The sequence below is a fragment of the Papio anubis genome, chromosome 12 (genome assembly GCF_008728515.1).
Source record: "Papio anubis isolate 15944 chromosome 12, Panubis1.0, whole genome shotgun sequence".
In the NCBI taxonomy this organism is placed as follows: Eukaryota; Metazoa; Chordata; class Mammalia; order Primates; family Cercopithecidae; genus Papio; species Papio anubis.
Window position 1 is genome coordinate 86875507 of NC_044987.1, and position 14030 is coordinate 86889536.

General features: G+C 40.4%; 1 long non-coding RNA gene across 1 annotated transcript in view; it reads left to right on the top strand.

Annotated features, from left to right (window-relative positions):
• The first annotated feature begins 8014 nt into the window (after positions 1-8014).
• LOC103877592 overlaps positions 8015-14030 on the top strand; it is a 99899-nt gene continuing 93883 nt past the window's right edge. Inside the window, exons 1-2 of the long non-coding RNA XR_001894879.3 lie at positions 8015-10786; positions 12620-12672. This is a non-coding gene — a long non-coding RNA (uncharacterized LOC103877592). The remainder of the gene's footprint in view (positions 10787-12619; positions 12673-14030) is intronic.

Here is a 14030-nt window from a genome sequence, read left to right on the forward strand (position 1 = left end):
TTTGTATATGTCTTGATGGGTTTGTTCCCAAACTGAACTGAACCAGAAAGCCCCTATGACACCTCTCTCCAAGGGAAAGACGCACCTAGAAGGAGCTGGGCCTCTGGTGACAGCTGGAGGAGTCACTCTGAAGCCTCACCTCCCACATCACTGTCATCTCTAATAGTGGAGACTGGTTGAACTTCGGAAAGGGAAAAATCAATGACTGAAGATGAGCCTTGGTGAGTGTATTAGTCAGGGTTCTCCAGAGAACCAGAACCAATTGGCCTATGTGATTATGGAGGCCCAGAAGATCCATGATCGTTTCTCTGCAAACTGGAGAACCAGAAAAGCCAGTGGTGTAGTTTGGTCCATGTCCAAAGGCCTGAGAACCAGGATGAGGTGGCTGATGCTAGTCCTGGAGTCTGAAGACCTGAGAATCAGGAGGTCTGATGTCAAAGGGCAAGAGAAAATGGATATCCCAGCTAAAGAAAAGGGCAAATTCTTCCTTTCTCCACCTTTTAGTTCTATTTGGGCCCTCAACAGATTGGGAACCCTAATGGGGGTGATTATTCTTACCCTGTGAGGTAAGAATTAGTTAAAGTGATTATTCTTACCCTGTCTATCAATTCAAATGCTAATCTCTCCTGGAAACACTCTCACAGACTCACCCAGAAATAATGTTTTACCAACTATCTTGGCATCCTTTAGCCCAAGTTAACACATAAAATTAATCATCACAAGTTCATTAACCCCTTGTCAACTCCGCACTTATGCATATATCCTTAAACCATACTTAATCTCCAAGTAAATAAAATAACAAGGTCAAAATCCATGTAACATCATACAACTAACCTGTATGCAACCAAAAATAAACTAATCCTTTCCCTCAAAGAGGAGGTAAAATCCTTGAGTGATGTTTACTCTTCTCCTGGAATCCTGTAACTTAAATACTATGATGTAAAATTAACACTATTTAAATATGGATGTAAAGTCATTTGTTACTATGATAAGGGAATAGGAAAGAATACAAAGATACTTGCTTTACACATACACACATGCACAAATATATTTATAACAGAAGAATATATGCAGGACAATTACAGTTCTCATTTTTGTAAATGGTTACATGGTTGTAGCTGATATTTATAAGGACCTTCTTCTACTGCCATTCTGTATTCTCATTGCTTTCAGCAAGCACCTCAGCTGGTTGTGGTTCTTTACCACAGGATAAAGGTGACCCAAACCTTTATTCCTTAAGGGTCTGGGCCATTCATAGTTTTGCCTGAACTGGGTTGTTGTAGTTCCTATTGACCTTAATCACAGGACATGGCAATACTAAGAAACTCTTTAAGAAATCTGTAATCTACACATAGTCTTCTTTACCTCCATTGTGTTGGAGTAGTTCAATTTCCCCTTGGTAGTTTGGATCAATCACCCCAGCCAACACTGTAACTCCCTTCTTTGCTTGTTGACATAGAGGCATTAGGAGCCCAACATGGTTGGGTGGCAGTCTTAACTTCCAGTTCAATGGAATCGTTGTTGTATCTCCTGGTGGAAGCATTCTTCCCTCTAGAACTATGACCTCTAGGCCAGTAGAGCATAAAGTCATGGAAACAAGAAGCAAAAATTTTGCCATTGTGTCTCTAGGGGTAATAGTGAATGTTGCCACAACCATTTTTACCCCTTGATTCCTAGACCTGTGATTCTGGCTATGGGAGAAACAGCACCATATATAGGTTGCTGATTCAAAGTATATAGCGCCTTATGGAGGACCTTGCCCAAGCACTGCACCTAACTGGAGCTGTAACTGAGTCTCAAAAGGCCATTCCACCATTTTATCAAGACAGCTGCTTCAGGATGGTAGGGAACAAGGTCAGACCAGTGAATTCCCTGAGTATGGGCCCATTGCTGCAATTCTTTTGCTGTGATCAGAAGTAATGCTGTGTAGAATACCATGATGGTGGATAAGGCATTTTGTAAATCCATGGACAGTAGTTTTGTGTGCAGGGAAGGAAAATCCATGTGCACTGTTGTCTATTCCAGTAAGGACAAAATGCTGCTCCTTTCATGGTAGAAGTGGTTCAGTGTAATGAATCTGCCACCAGGTAGCTGGCTAATCACCCTGGAGAATGGTGCCATACTGGAGGCTCTGTGTTGGTCCCTACTGCTGACACATCAGGCACTTAGCACTGGTCATAACAAGGTCAGCGTAGGTGAGTGGAAGTCCATGTTGCTAAGTTCATTCATGACCTCCATCCCTGCCACCTTGTCCACTTTGTTCATGAGCCCACTGTGTGATGACAGGGGTAGCTAGGGAAAGAGGCTGATTAGTATCCACAGAACAGGTTGTCGTATTCACTTGACTATTAAAATACCCTTTGGCCAAAGTCACCTTTTGGCAAGCATTCTTGTGGGATACAAATATCTTCATATTTTTTGCTCAAAGAGATCTATCCATATATCTCTTCCCCAAATTTCTTGTCACCAATTTTCTAATTATGTGCCTTCCAAGTTCCTGACCATCGAGCCAAACCATTGACTATAGTTCTTGAATCAGTATATAATCACATGTCCAGACATTTTTCCTTTTAAGCAAAGTGCACAACCAGGTGCACTTCCTGAAATTCTGCCCACTGGGAGAATATCCCTTCAACACTGCCTTTCAGAGATGTCCCAGAGAGATGTTATAGTGTTTCAGCTGTCCACCCTTGGGTACTGCCTATATATCACACAGAACCATCTGTAAACCATAGCCAAGTCTTCACTTCCTCTGTCAACTGACTGTAGGGAATTCCCCATGGAGCCATGGGTGCAACTGGAAGAGAGAAGGCAGTAGCAGAAATGAGGACCATGGATCACTTTATGTAACTTCTTTGTGCCTTCAGGGCTTGCTTGGGCCAATTACATGTATACCACTTCCATTTGATGATAGAGTGTTGCTGTGCATGCCCAATTTTATGATTTGATGGGTCAGATAATACCCAGTTCATGATAAGCAGCTCAGGTTGCATAATAACTTGTTGACTCGTGGTCAAGCATTCAGTTTCTACTAAGGCCCAGTAGCAGGCCCAGAGCTGTCTCTCAAAAGAAGAATCATTACCTGCAGATGATGGCATAGCTTTGCTCTAAAATCCTGAAGCCTTAAACTGCAGTTCACCTATGGGAATTTGCCAAAGGATCTAAACAGCATCCCTGTTTGCCATTGACACCTCAGGTACCATTGGATCTGCTAGATCATATGTCCTAAGTGGCAGAGCAGCTTATGTAGCCTCCTGGATCTGTTGCAGAGCCTTTTCCTGTTCTGGGACCTACTCAAAACTAGTAGTATTTTTTTGAGTCAGTTAGTAAATGGGCCAGAATAACATGCTTAAATAAGAAATGCATTGCCTCCAAAATCCACATAGGCCCACTAGCCATTGTGCCTCTTTTTTTTTTTTTTTTTTTTTGGTTAGAGGCCAGGTACAACAACTTAGACTTCTCCTTAGAAGGGCTACTTCAACATGCCCACACCGTAGACCCCTAGAAATTTAACTGAGGTAGGTTGCACCTAAATTTTAGTTGGATTTATTTCCCATCCTCTAACACATAAATGATTACCAATCAAATCTAGAGTAGTTGCTACTTTTTGCTCACTAGGTCCAATTATCAATATAATGAACCAGCATGATGTCTTGTGGAAGGGGAAGGTGATCAAGATCCCTGTGTGCTTGACATTGTCTAAATTATGACATAGAACTGTAGAGTTAATATAACCCTGAGGTAGGAAAATGAAGGTGTATTGCTGGCCTTGCCAGCTGAAAGAAAACTGCTTCTGGTGGGCCTTATGACAGAAATGGAGAAGAAGGCATCTGCCAGATGATAGCTACATACCAGGTACAGGGGATGTGTTACTTTGCTCAAGCAATGAAACTAAATCTGGTATAGCAGCTGCAATTGTAGTCACCACTTGGTTAAGCTTACCGTAATCCACTGTCATCCTCCAAGCTCCATCTGTCTTCTGCATAGACCAAATAGGAGTGTTGAATGGGAATGTGATGGGAATCACCACCCCTGCATCTTTCAAGTCCTTAATGGTAGTACTAATCTCTGCAGTCCCTCCAGGAATGCAGTATTGCTTTTTATTTACTGTTTTTTGAGGTGGAGGTAATTCTAGGAACTGCTTCTCCTTGGGCTTCTTCATCATAGCCCCCAGTCCACAAGTCAAGGAACCAATGTGGGGATTCTGCCAGTGGCTAAGTATGTCATTCCAATTATTTCTTCTGGAACTGTGAAATAACTACAAGATGGTTCCGAGACCTATTGTGAGATGAACTTGAGCTAAAATGTCCATTGATCACCTGACCTGTATAAGCCCCTACTCTGAATGAGGGGCTACAGTGACATTTTGGGTTTCCTGGAATCAGTGTCAGTTCAGATCTAGTGTTCAATGGTCCCCCAAAGGTCTGATTATATCTTTTACCCTGGTGCACAGTTACCCTGCTAAAATTCTGTAGGTCCTTTGGGAGAAAGCTAGGAGAAAGATTCACAGTATAAAATTTCATTTGAGGGCTTCTGGGTCTGTAAACTGGCTCAAGTCTGAAAATTGATTGAGGGGCTCTGACTCTCTGATTTTATGATTCAAGTTAAACTTTTGTTCATTTGACCTGGAACTTTTCTGTTTATACAGATCAAGTAAAAATTTAATAGGCTTCCTATCTATTTCACTTCTAGGAACACCATGATTAACTAGCCCACGCCACAGATCTGTGTGAGTCAGACTATTCTAATTGCTGCTTTGACTCTGCCACCTAACACAGTAACTACGCCCACCTTGCCTTTGACTGTGGAATGCTGCCACTTGGCCTCACCACTCTGGATCCAATTACTCCCATTGCATTTAGATTTTCCAATTAAGTGGCCGTGGTTCCCACTCTAAGGTCTGGCCTACAAAGAGTAATCACAGAGTTCTTCAAGAATACTGGGGCTTCCTTTAGTAATTTATTTCTTAAAGTATTGGTAAAAGTGTGTCTTCTAGATCTTCTCAGTGTTGGGGAATATATCATAAATTATAAATCCACTCTTTCTAATCTCCCTAAGCCTGTGAATCCCTTCCTCTACATTAAACCTCGGGAGAGCCGACATTTCCAATTTGCTTACAATGGGCCATCTTTTGATTGTGTTCCAGCCAACCAATCAACCACATTATTAGAGCCTTAACTCCCACGCTGTAATATTAAATGAAGAATCTCTGCTTAGTGGGCCACATCAATAAATTCTACCTGATCCAACATTATGTTCCTTCCTTCATTATCCCACACCCTTAATTCACACACATGTTCCCTAAATTTCTGCTTGTGTAAATTAGAAAGGTTAGGTAGTTCTTTTGGAATATAGCATGCCTCCTCATGGGCCACAGGGCAGGAGAAGATAGATGTCCCAGCTAAAGAAGGAGATAATTTGTCCTGATTCTTCCTTTTTGTTTTATGTGAGCTCTCAATGGAATGGATAATGTCCACCCACATAGGTAAGGGTGATCTTCTTTACCTAGTCTCCCAATTCAGATGCTAATCTCTTCTGGAAACACCCTCAGAGATACACCCATAAATAATGTGTTGCCAGCTATCTGGGCATCTCTTACCCCAGTTAAGTTGACACATAAAGTTAAGAGGTCATCTACTTACTTGTGCCATTTCCCAGATGTTGAAGCTTGCCACAGTTTATCCAAGAATACACGGAGTGGGAAAGGTAGAATTTAGTTTGCCCAGGTAATGTTCTCCCAGTGATTTCCCTCTGGGCCTCCCACCAACACTATCTCTTGTGATGAAACTGGGGAGAACTGTAGGGAAGAAGATAATTTCTGCCTCTCAAAACTCACAGGCTGATGGACAGAGATCCCATAAAGCATTTACTGTAGAAAAGGAAGAAGTGGCAGAGGAAAGTGCTGGAGAAAAGAAGATAGAAGAACAATGCAAATGCTAAGCCCAGGTGTAAGGTGACCAGGTCTGCCTGGGATGATGGCAGCTTGAATGGTGAGGAAAGACAAAATATGAGAAGGACATATAAGAAGATTTGACCATGTTTGTTTAGAGACTACCTTCCTTGGTTCATCCTTAAAAGAGATGAAAATCTTGTAGCACCATTTCTAGCATTTGGTATGTACTCAAGAAACATGAGTTTTACTGACCATAGACTGAACATATAGGCTATTAATGAGAAAATTCCTATACTTGAAGAAGCCTAACTTGCTAGGCCAATTTTATATTTTTGCTGGGCTGCCATAGGGTTAGAATTAAAGGCACATTAAAATATGTATTAAAAGGCCAATAGTGGTGGCTCATGCCTGTAGTCCCAGCACTTTGGGAGGCTGAGACAGGTGGAACACTTGAGGAGTTTGAGACCAGCCTGGGCAACATGGTGAAACCCTGTCTCTATAAAAAATACAAAAATTAGCCCGGCATAGTGGTGCATGCCTATAGTCCCAGCTACTTGGAGATGAGATGATTGCTTGAGCCTGGAACTCAAGGCTGCAGTGAGCTATGATCACATCACTGCACTCCAGCCTAGGCAACAGAGTGAGACCCTGTCGTCCCCCCGAAAAAAATGTATTAAAGGTACATTATAATGTGAATGTGTCTGTAGTATACATTAAGTCTTTATGTCTGTAAAGACATGCCATGTTCTTCCTTTTTCTCTCTCAGCATATATACACACAATACACACTTAAATCTCTGTGTGTGTATGTGTGTACATATGTATACACATGGCACATTAGCTTTATCTGGAAATAGATACATATGCATTAAGCTACTATAAAGTTTATGAACACTTAAAGGCACATTAATTCTATCCAGGTATATTTCTCTATAATGTACTGCATATCTATATGTATACTAATACATTATTCTATCATCCAGCATAAATTTCTGGCCCCCGCACAGGAAATGACCTTTGTATTTTGTGATCAATGCAAGGACCAAAGATTTTGCATCCTTAAATTATATTCAATACATACTTCGTGAATAAAAATGCCATAACTTAAAATATTGCCTTTGGTATTTGCATAGTGCCTTTCATTACTGTTGAACAAAAACTAATCTATGCATTCATTCTGTGGAGATAAGTTGTATAAATGTGATAAGTGAGATATTTTCTTCCTTAGTCCTTAAAATGATAGTGTAAGGAAATGGAATGATTTTGCCTGGAGATGAGACTACTCAAGGGTATAATATTTCCAGAATGGACACTATGAAGTTGTAAGAAGTTGCTGTATCTCATTTTCAGTGAGGCCACAAGAGAAAATGATTGTAGTAGGAAGTTGTGGTTTAGGCTTTAAAATACCTTTGCTGTGAGATAACATAGAAGGAATGGGGTTTGTATATTCTTCCTTTTTTTGATGTTTCAATAAGGTAACCAGTTCTTTGAGGTTCAGTCAGTCTATTCTACTGCCTATTCTAAGAAGAAATGACGCCTTCCTACCCACAGTGGGTGAGTCTAGGGAAGTAGTTTTATATCACCACAACCCTGATACACCTTTCTTTCCCCCACAACATGTGCTGACTGGACCAGGGATGGGAATTGTAATGAAGGAAAACCAATTAGAAAACTGATCAGAGACATCATGTAGCCTGGCATTAAAAATGAACTGCACGTATCCTATTTACCTTTTCAATAAATTACTCTAGAGAAAATGCATTTTAATGATGGGAGCTGAAGTTGAAAGGAAGCCATAAAATAGAGGGGAGTTGTCTCCAGCCATTTGCTTAGAAAAGTAGCAGGGACACACACAGACAAAATAGAAAAAATAAGACATAAGACCTACTATTTGATAACACAACAGGGTGACTATAGTCAATAATTTAATTGTACATTTATAAATAACTGAAAGAATATAACTATAATTTAATTGTATGTTTATAAATAACTAAAAGAGTATAACTGATTGTTTGTAATACAATGGATAAATGCTTGAGGGGACGGGTACTGCATTTTCCATGATGTGATTATTACGCATTGCATGCCTGTATCAAAGTATCTTATGTACCCCATAAATATATGCATTATATACCCCCATAAACCCAGTATGTACCCACAAAAATTAAAAATTGAAATGAAAAAAGTAGCAGGTAATGTGAACAAGCAGAAGAAATTATGACTAGTGGAGGTTGGATAGATGCAAGAGAGAGAAAAATGAGCAAGAGTGCTCACGTGACTAACGAGAGCTGCTTTAATTCACGTCTTCCCAGACCTCGTGCCATGCACCCCACCCCCATTTTTTCTTAAAGAACTCGAGACTCTGTATCAATTAGATGATTTGGACTGCAAGAAATAAAAAAAAGCCATCTGAAAGCAGTGTAAACTAGGGACATTTATTATCTCACATAACATGAAGTGTGGAGACCAGCACGGTTTTAGGCTGTCTCCGTGATGTCATCAGGGATACAGTTCTGTTCTGTCTTTCCTATGTGCTGTACTCAACATTTTGGCTAACTTTGGTGCATTCTTGTGAAATTTAGTTGCTTCTCAGCTTTCTCCATGGATGGCTTACATTCAGCTCATTCAACTTTCTTGGGTCTTCTCTCCCCTCCTGTTTTCCTCATTTTTACAAATTTATGCCTTAAAGGAAATAATACTATTATTTTAGTGGGGTTTTGAGGGGAACCAGTGGTAAATACATGTATTTAATCATTTAATCTGCCAACTTTATTGTGAAGTCCCTTGAGTCTCTCTTTTAAGATGAAAGACATTTACTCAAGAAGTTTTCTCACTAGACTTCCCCTCCCATATCATTGGCCAAGATGGAGCTATATGTTATATGCAAAACACAGAGCCATAAGCCAATCACTGGCAAGGGGAATGAGATCACTTTGACTTGGACACATTGCCATTCACTCTTGGCAATGAGAAGGAGCACCTTCCCTTGAGCACATAGCTGTATGGAGGATGAACAACTGGAGAGTGATCTTCAAAATATTGAACAATGGATGGAGCATGGACCGACCAGTCAAAATGGGCATGCTACCCAAACAGAGCAAAGAAAACCGATACATACCCAAATGAAATCTGGTTCTACCAACAAGGAAGAAGATGGAAAAAGATTTGTGTAAGCTACCAATTGTGGCTGCAAAAGTCTTGGTTTCTAGCACCTAGAAAATAAAGTACACAACTGCTTCAGAGGAAGGACTGAATCACCTCATAAGGACCATTCCAGCCTGTAAATTTTTACCTAGAACAGAATTGTTCCATTTAATGAATATTTGCTTAAAGCAGTCTACCGACCTGAAATGAATGTCACTGCAGGGAGCCAGAATACATATAAATTACAGGGTTGTGGGCACTTTCCAATTCTGGCACAACCTTTATATAAAAGGTTACCCTAGTCCTTTAAGAGTGAACTTTTAGAGAAAGGTTCTTCCTCAATGGTATTTGCAACTAATTGTCTTTATCTTACTTGCAAGCTCTTGATTGATGAAGCTGGCTGAAGCGTTGGATTGAACAGAACTCTGAGGTTGATTTGGAGTCAGCTGGAAAGAGCACTATGTTCATTTAGCAATGTGTGTGTGTGTGTGTGTGTGTGTGTGTGTGTGTGTGTGTGTGTGCAGCACTTGGGCCATGTATTTTCTCTTTTCTTTCAGATCAGTTTTATATGGGCTGAGGTTCCATGGAGTCACCTAAGCTGGAGGCTTCCAAATTACAAACTATACCTAAGACAAGGAGATGACCTTTCTTAGTGGGTGACATTCTTAGTCTAGGAAGAGGAGCATCCTTGTGGAAGAGTTCTCAGGGATTTGGGTAACATCAGAGTCAGAAGGAAAAGGAAGTTTTATTGAGTTTCATATTTGAGAAGAAAGCTAGAAGGCAGAAGTCTAAGGGTGTGTCAGTTATTTTAAAAAATAAAACATGAAGAAGAGAAGTATAAAATATTTCCAAAGTTCTGGGATTAACAACACCAAGTTTGCTTGTTTTGTTTCCTGGTGGTAATTAGCAGTCAAACAACATGTGTGCTTTGGGTCATCAAATATTATTGTGAGTAGGGAGAGCAGCCAGTCTTGAGCAACATGATTTCGAGGGATTGAGTGAGTGATGAAAATTATTGCAGGATAGGAAAGCAAGTTGAATTTCTGGTGCCTACAGTAAAGAGGAAAAGAGAATGTGAAGAACAGGCTGAGAGGAAAGCTCTAGGTTGAGCGACAGAAAGGCCTCTGTGGAGGTTTCCAAATATAGTGCCTTATACTACTCAAAGTCCTTCCTATTATCTTGTGTAATTCTCTTACTACTCTCTGGATTGGGTATAGTTGATATTTTTAGCTCTGTTTTTCTGAATAAGTTAATTTTCAGAGAAGGTAAAGTAACCCAAAAGTACACAGCTAGATGGAAGCTGATCTAGGACCAGAAATGAGTTCTTTCAACTTATAGATCAGGGCTTTTCCTACTATCTCACAAGGCCACTGAGATCTAAAACAGAACTCTCTGATCTAGAGGATATCTAGAAGTATATTAGGCACAGGTGGGGGTGTATGGGTGGGGAAGACAGCATTCCAAGTAGAGGAAATAGCACTTGCAAGACCCTGAGGAATGAGAGAGAATGGTGGTTCCTAAGAACACAAAGCAGACCCGTAGGGCAAGAGCAGGAAAAGCAACATGGATATTAGTGTAAGATGAGGCTAAACATGTAGCAGGGGCCAGATTCTGAAGGCTGTGAGGGCTAATATTTTACTTATTTAGCTGGATCTCACACTCACAAGCAGTTTTCTTCCTAAATAGGATCAACACGCATTTCTTTGGACCTTTGCTGACACCAAATGGTACCAACCTTTGAGCCTCTCAGGTGAGGTGGGAGGTGGGGAAAGGAGGACATAAAATTAGCATAAGTACATCAACCTAGTTGCACACCTGTCTTAGTATGAATAAATAACATGTTCTGCATTTTCACGTGCTATGACTTTCCAAGTGAATATAGATGTTATGATGAATAAAACTCAAATTCATTTCAGTGTACTCCTGAATTCCTGGGAGCTTTTAGCCATTATGGATATAATCCCTCTACCTCTTGCCTCATTGGTCTGTGACAACAAACACAGTTGCAACTCCTTTTGCTCTACAAATTATTGTGGCTTGAAAGTTGGCCCCACTCAAAGTATCATCCAGCTATTTCTGGGTATTTCCATGGGGATGGAATAGATCCCTTGGGCTCTTCCTACCTGAGTTTCTCCACCTCTTCTCCTCTTCTCTGAGTTTCATGCCATTGTCCATGTTCTGTTCTCCTTGTGGTTCACTGCTTTTCTGTGCCTATCTTTGTTCATTCCCACCTCGCATAAACCCTTCACTGCCTTTCTTTATTCTCGCTGCTCCTGAACCCCTTGTTATGTTTGTTCATTTCCATTGGTCATATCAGCACTGCTACTGTTGGGCTCAAAGGCTGAGATAGGTTGCTTTCTACATGGAATAGAATCATGACAGAATCTCCTGAGGTTTGAGGATGGCTCTGTCACTTCACTGAGATTGGCCTCTTCTCCAGCCATCATCTCTGCACTTCTACACCCACAGCTGCAGCTGATGTAAGAGAACCAGCATATATACTTGTGGAAAGCCCAGACTTGCTGTTACTACACTCTTCTAGCCTTCCCAGTTGTACTAGGGCTACTTACTCCCAATGATGGAATTTCTCTGAGGGTTTGATACCTAGGATTTCAGTACAAATGGCACAACAGAAATAGAGGAAGTCCTTTGTTCCTCTAGTCCGCGGGTCAGCAAACTAACTCAGGGGCCAAATCTACTTGTTTTTATAAATAAAATTTCACTGAAACCCAGCGACAACTATTTTATTTATAGATTGTTTATGACTGCTATTATACTACACTGGCAGAGTTGAGGTTATGACAGACATGGTATGACCTGCAAAGTCAAAAATACTTACTCTCTGGACTTTTACAGAAAAAGATTGTCAGTTCTTTATCTCATTTATAAAATCATTCAAGGAATGGTTTTAAAATGAAAAGTGGGTGATATGATCAGATTTATACTTTGCAAAGGTCACTCCAGTTGTAGTGACAAAAGTGAATTCAGGGTGGGAAAATCAAACTGGAGACAAAGACCAGATAAGAGGCTGTTCCAGTAATTCAGAGAAGAGGTGATGGTGGCCTGAACCAAAGGAACAACAGTGAAAATGCAAAGAGGTGATGGATTTGAGAACTATTGAGGAGGTAGAAATGATAAAACGTGATAGTGGATCAGGCGCTTCATACTTCTTCTCTGACACTCAGCCTCCAGGCTCTAGGTACTACAAGTCTGATCATGGATTTGCTTCTTTGTTTTTGTGGTCTCCCGATTCCTGTCTGGGTCTTCTTCTAACCCCACCAGAGCACTAGAGTTCTATTTTCCTATTTTTGCCTGATGGCTAGGGCCCTACTGCCTCCTGACTATCCACTATGAGGCAATTAGGGGAATTCAGTATTAGGATCTATGTCTCTTGTCTTTGTCCACCAATAGAAGATACTGCTAACTTGGACTTGCATTGTCTTCTGATATTTTAGGCAGGAACCTCTGTGAGAGGTTCTATGATTTCTCTGTCAGGCTGAACTTTCTGCTATCAGTTGTGTATTCCAGGAAATGAATATAGCTCTAAATCCAACTTCTCACAGTTTGCTTGGTTCTTTTACAGTACTTGAGATGGCTGGGCCAATTCCAAGGTACTACAAAAGTAAAGAAGAGTAGGTAGGTATCCCGGGGCTTCATTATATTTAAAATGCTAATTCTTTGATTTTTATTCAGTTATCTCAACTGATTAATAATTTTTGATGGAATGAGAAAAGATAACTCTGTTTTAGTCTTTCCTCTAAGGTTCTGTCTGTGTTTATTCTATATCCCTATATGCTGATAACTTCCTAGTTTCTGTCCTAGAATCTAGCATATATCTAGCTTCCACTAAATTCCTCCACCTGGATGTTATCAAAACACTTAAAGTTCAATCTGTCTAAAACCTAAAACCTTTATCTTATTGCTCCTTTTCCTTTTCTTCCTCCCATATCCTTTGTACTAATGAATGGCCCCACCAATCAATCCTGTCACACAAGCAAAAGATGTGGAAGTCATCCTGGAGTTATAAATTCTTCCTATTTCCTTACTCTACAGTCTATCAGGATTCTGTCTCTTAAATATATTTTAAAAATCTTTATCTCTTCTACATTCTTGCTGCCTTTGTTTAGTCTTTTTATGTCTCACAATGACTAGTCATTTCCTGGCTTGTCTCTCTGCCTCTTGTCTTGTTCTGATCTAATCCTTCAAGGACAGGAACCAAATGACCATCATTTTAGTATCCTCAGAACTGAGGATGAGATGGGAACACAGAAGGTCCTTGTTGAATATGCACCAATTTAAATAAAGAGGAAAATCAGGATAACTTGTGTCTTTTCCTTTTGATACTCCTGATCTAAGATCTTCTCTTGTCAGTATCTTCCTTCTGGTTCCTAGAAAATTCCTCCTATGCTATGGAAGACCTCAAGTGAGGTTTCTACCAAGACTTTGAGAGGATTTGAAGCTTTTTTAAAATAAAAAGTTTAGCTTTTTCACAGGCACTGTTATGGCTCACTGGGGAGGTGGGAAGGCCTTCTGCTGGGGTGAGAATACAAGTCAGGCTCCTAAATTTTCATAACGGAATGTCAGCCTCGCCACCTGACAGTCTAAAACATATGCCCAAAGCATATGGATCTCTTTTCAATCAACACAACGTCTTCACTTCCTCTAAAGAGCTCAATCTTGGACTGACTGATATTCAGCCCTATCCAAGAAGCTCAGCTAAAAAGAGTGATATTTGAGAGATATTTGGAGCTAATCATTCAGTCTCTAAGTTTGGACTACAAGTTAAAAATTCGTTTGGACTACAGCTCTAATTCCATTAGAAATGTCATCAGTGAATAACATTTAAGTAATGTGCTTTCTGATTTTTTTTCTTTCTTTTTTTTTTGAGACGGAGTGTCACACTGTCACCCAGTCTGGAGTGCAGTGGCACAATCTCCACTCACTGCAACCTCCATCTCCCAGGTTCAAGTGAATCTCCTGCCTCAGCCTCTGCG